This window comes from Anser brachyrhynchus (assembly GCF_964034855.1).
Source record: "Anser brachyrhynchus genome assembly, chromosome: 1".
Taxonomy (NCBI): Eukaryota; Metazoa; Chordata; class Aves; order Anseriformes; family Anatidae; genus Anser; species Anser brachyrhynchus.
The window spans coordinates 10288220-10293931 of NC_137694.1; the positions used below are offsets into that span (position 1 = coordinate 10288220).

The 5712-nt window shown below is 36.2% G+C and overlaps 1 long non-coding RNA gene across 1 annotated transcript; it reads left to right on the forward strand.

Annotated features, from left to right (window-relative positions):
* The first annotated feature begins 503 nt into the window (after positions 1–503).
* Positions 504–5120, forward strand: LOC308186747. Its single transcript, XR_013944246.1, has 3 exons — positions 504–541; positions 2189–2321; positions 3464–5120. It is a non-coding gene; the product is annotated as an uncharacterized lncRNA (long non-coding RNA).
* Positions 5121–5712: the final 592 nt, after the last annotated feature.

Below are 5712 nucleotides of genomic sequence, written 5' to 3' on the forward strand. Positions count from 1 at the left end.
GATATAAGAATAAGGAATAAATTAGCGAATAAACTCTTTGAGGAACAAACCCCAGGGGTCACATAAATCTGGAGCATCCCCTACAAATATATGGTATCATTTTTATTTAGAAAACATCACTTGAAGTAAATATTACTGATCTAATGGTGATATATTATGGTGATAAATTCAGAAATCTATAAAGCTTTATCTTAAATAATAATCTCAAAATAATAATTATTAATCATTTTGTGGGGGAAAAATGCCTTATGCAAATACTACTGCTAAATTTTGCTTATTTTAAATGTTGTTTGTTATTCAGAATAAAGACTAAATGTAACCTAGTAATCAGAAGTTTTAAAGCTTCATGTTGGAATTTTGACATTTAAAGCCTGTTGATTTTAACGTAAGCAGCAGATGGCAGCAGCGACAGCAGAATTACCCTCAGGAGTTGCTCATCATGCATTCAATCAAAGTGCATATGTATAGCAAGTTTGTAACTTCCAGTAGATTTCAGGAAGAGAAGCAGCTCTATCTGGTGAGTCTAGACCTTAGTTTTAAGGTAAGAGCTAAACAAAATATATATAAAAAAATATTTTTGCCTCAATAAAAGATGTAATCAATACATAAATTTCTTGAATGTATATATGAGGTCCTGCACTAGCCCTTAATGTTCAATTTTGCATGATGGTGGCATTGTGGGGAACAGCCGAGGCTGCTCAGTATTTCAGGTATGTGGGGCATGCAGGGGACTCCTTTAAAGATATGGCTGTGTAACTAGAATTAATGATAAGGAAAAAAAAAAAATAATAATCCTGCTAAAAATCACTAGTAATGTTTTGGAAAGGAAAAATCTGCATGCAAAGTATCACTTTTAGGTGGCTGGTAAGAGTCTTTAGGAAATCAGAGGAAAATATGTATGCCTTTAAAACTAACATTACAATATTAACAACTTTTTAATGTTCTCTTTCACGCACTTTTGCAAATCAAAGGGGGGGGAAAAAAAGAAGAAAAAAGTAATAGTTTCTATTCTGATACCTTGTAGTGTAGGTGTGCTAAGGAATTGTCTGAGGACTTCTTTTCTAGAACAGGAAGTTCTTTTATCTAAGGTGTTTGCCAGGAAGAAAGTGTGCACTAAGGCACTATTTCTTATTCAGAGTACAGCCAGAGGAATTAAAACTTGATTAAAGTTGCCTCCAGGTTTATTGTCTCCAGCCAATTCACCAGCATAGAATTAAGCTTGTCTCCTGTCAGGTGTCAGTAAAACTATTAGAAATTTAAACATAATCCTAGAAATTTAAACATAATCCTAGAAGCCTAACTAAACAGGAGAAAGAGCGTGTGGTTATTCAAGAATATTTACAGTGTGATATGTATCACACTGAGCTCTTGCTTTACTAGCTCTGCAGTGAAGGGGCAATTCAAATAGGCAAGCTGTAACCCTCATATCTCATAAAATCAAAAAAGGTAATAAGAAATCTTCCAAAAGTTTTCTTTTAACTTGTTATTAAAAGTATCCTATATCTCCTTTCTGTTCAGCTTTCACAAAATTGGAGATGTTGGTGCAATTGTAGCATATTATGGATAACAGACAGTTAAAATGCAAGAGTCCTAATATTAAAAGGTTATTTACCTGATTCTTCTATCAAGACAATTTAGTTCATATTAGGATGTAAATTTCGACATTACCAAAATGACAGGGCATCCAACTATTTCCTTGGGAAACTTTTGTTTAATCTCAATACTTGTCTGGTGATCTGCAGGTTTAATTTGCATTATATCATTTCTACAGCTTCAAAAAGCAGTAACACTATGTTAAAATAGGCTATTCGTGGCTATGATGTAACAGAACATTGCCAGTAACTTCTACATCCAAAAATCATTAATCAGACACTGGAAAATCAACAGCTTCTAGGTATTTATGTTTGTTTTTTCTTTCACCTGTAATACTTTCCCCAGAAATATAAGCAATTAAATTATTTCAAAAATCTTTTTAATAAGATCTGGCAGAATCATAACACTGAAGAATTAATAGGATTATAGAATAATTCTACTGGAGAAGACCTCAGGTCATCTACTATGATTTGATGGTTATGTTGAGCCTAAAGCATGAAGCAAAGTACAAAATATTGCAGGAAAAATGTGATTCTGTTCATGTGCGAAAACACTTTCTAATCCCAACTACGATTTTTCTGTATCTACTCATCAGCTGTCAGATGTGGATTAGACTCTCCCACGCCCTCATGAAGGGAGACAGAAAACTTCGTAAAGGAAGTAAAGACAAGATCACTCTCATTTCACAGTGAAGTTCCACTGTAACATTTTACGTGCTACAAGTAATAGTATGTATCTCTCCACCCACATACCAAAGTACAACTAATTGCTGAGCCTTTTCAAAAATGTATTAGTATTTCTGTTTCTGGTTTTGTTTTTCATTTGGAAATAGCATGGACCTCCTCCGTAGCCAGCTATCACAAGCAGTTGAAGATTATGGTAATTGAAATGATCTGGAGATTGAAACTATGGAGAAAGCACATAAATACCTTGTATTTGATTTACAATGTATTTTATTGATTCCGAGCAAATACTCCATCTTGCCAGAAGATGGTGCCATAACTCCAGAAAATGTGGATTTGTGTTTTAGTCAACAGGAAAGCAGAACACGCAAAGTCTTTTTAAAACAGTTACATAGCATTTTTCAAATGAAGACAAAATATACCCACACCGTATTGAGCTTGAAGATATTTTTCCATCTTAGTGTTTTAGAGACTTCGTAAATTTCTTTCTTTGTTCCTCGCCCCCAGGAAACTACTCGTGAATAATTAAGTCATAATCCCAAATTTGATTGTCTTGACTTGGTCTGTTCTTACAAAATCTTCACCTTACTTTACTTTAGTAAACTTGGTTTTGTTAAATTTTTAATTCATATATTAGTAAAATTCTTCTACAGACAGAAGATTGATCCAATTACCTGTCAGCTCTTATGAACTAATAATGAAAGAAACAGGTATTTTGGATTGATGCATTAAAAAGCATGATTGATTTCAGGATTAATTTAGGTCTGCAAAACTCTAAAAGACACTGCTTTAGAAAGCTTTGACCTGCTCCAGAAACTCTTCTCCCGTAAAGCTGGCTGTGCTTAAAAAGAAAATTTTGTACTGAGTTAGGGTAACCCATGTGAATTGCATGTGCTCTACACCTTTCCTTGTGCTTTTCATTCTATTGTTCTTTTTGGAATAGTTTACCTTAAACACCTCTTACCCATATCTTTCAGAGCTTGAGCTGACATAAATCAAATATAAACTAGCCAAAGATATGGCCACTTGCATAGTTTTTAGACAGGGACATGACATAAAAGAGAAAAAGAGGGAGGGAGAAGGAGAAATATAATTTACATTGAATTCTGTTAGTTCCTTAGTTTAGCAGAGTTGTAAATTTGTTTTGTCAGGAAACAAGTGTCTGAATTTGTTTGGATTTGCCACAGGTTTGACAACGAGAATGAAGAGCTTTCTAGGACAAGTTCTTTGATCGTGAATGGATCTTGCTAGACTGAACAAACTACATTGTTTAAACTAAAAGACCTAGCTTGGCCACCAAATCTGTTTAAGCTCAGCAACAGGAGCATCCTGAAGTGCTGGAGCACTTCAGTGAGTCAGCCCTGAATATCCATTTTGTTCATGTGGATGGCCTGAGTCCCACCTGAGGTCAGGTCATGTACCTGGCTCAGCTGCCTTTTTCACAGGTGCTAGAGGGACCCTTTTAAGACAGGTCTTGGGATGTCTACACTAACTGATGTCAGTTTGATAACACACATAGAACCCCAAGCTGGATACAGCATGGTCTATCTGTACTACTTATAAACTCAAAGAATAATCCAGAATCTGTATCTTCTTTCCTTTAGAAATGACCCCATGTTCTCTATCAGGGTGAAGGGCTAAGTGAGAACACACAGGTGCGGGGCTCTGTCTAGATGTCAGTAAGAAAGGGTCAACAACAAAAGAATTCAAATAATGGCAATAATAAGACAGAATAAGAAAAAGGATATAGATAATAAATTTTACATCCTTTCTGATGCTGGGTACCTGTATTCATGCAGCATCGGACATATCTCAGATGGATTTTTCTCATGGTGCACAGTGCAGAGCAGAGAAGACCCCATCCATGGAGAGAAGCTCTCCTTCTTGGTCATTTCACCTATTATATAATCTCCTTACAAGAAAACAACTCTATTCTTAAAGGATGTTCACTTGCGAACTTCTTGCACTGTTAGATAAGGCAAGGCAGAGCAGATACCAAGCAGGAGCTGCCCACAGGCTCCACTATATCAATGTGCTGGCTGAGGTGGTTCTGCAGCGGAGGGGTTGTACAGCACAACTCACCCCTGAGAGCCACGCTGGACCTGCAGCACAGGCCTACAGATACCCAAGCTGTTATGTGGATCACTAACTTCTAAATGTGCTATGGTTTCTCAGTTAAGATCACTGCATTCCATCCTTTGATCCACATAGAGTTTACCTTTCCCAAAGACATTATGTTACAGGTTACATCAATAACATACAAGCTTCCCAATCCCGAAGTAGGAGCCCCAGTAGAGCAGACATAGCCTGCTCAAGATTACTAGCTCCTTGAATACAATGTCTTCTGCAAGGCTTCTGATACATCCTACGTGGATTCTAGAGTGGGAAAGAAGAAATCATCAACATTAACATATTCTTTCTGACAAAGGATTCCAGATGCTGACATCTCGCTACCCACCAGAATGAAACCACCAATATTAGGAGCCAGAGGAGCAGAGGAAAGATGAGCATAACACCAGCTAGAATCTGTGCAAATAGTCATTTTAATTATTTTATTACTAATACTGAGACTTCTTTTTTTTGTGTTCTAACTGTATTCTATTTCTATAACAATTAGATCCGGGCTAATAATAAACTGTTGAGATTTGATTAGCAACAAATTCCTGGTTTTGTGAAAGTATAAGGTATGTTTCCTCTATGCCCATAAACAAGCATAACACCATCCGCATTTGAATGAATTATAGGTGGACACCCCTGGATTTTGAGTCATGTGTAAGCAAATAAGCATCCAAATTCTTCTTTGTTCCAAGAATTGCAATTATCTCGTGTTCCTGTACCTGTAATGGTGAAGGTCCAAAAGTCTTTTAAACCTTGTAGTCTCCCACAGGAAACACTATGGTGCTCACCGTTCTTGTTTTCTTTCAGATTTCCAAGTCCTGTAGCAAGAGATTAAATAGGACTTCCATTTACATGATGTGTTTCTGTACTTCTCTGTGTCTATCAGTGTTATCCTACACAGGTTTGTGTGTACCGGAGAATGAATGCCTAGGAGTGAGCTAGAGGGAGTAAGCTCTGGAGACAAAGTGCCGTATCAGTCATAATCAGTTACTGAACATTGTATACAGCACAACAACTCAATTTGTATTTGGATGAGCACTCCAAAACATTTGTAAAAGGCTATATAACAAAGATTAATATTTTTTTAGAAAGAAAAATCATTCTACTTCTGATCTCTATGTCCTTATCTTCAAAGGAAATAGACAAACTGTTTTCTTCAGTGATCTTGGAGCTAAGATTCATAATTCAATAGGGTATGCACACAAAAGTAGTGGTATTGCTTTTAGAATGTATTTTTTATCTACTTCCCCTCCACTAAATTGTTATAAGAATTATGTCTCTCTTTCTTTTATCCAGAAGATAGCAACCTTATCATATT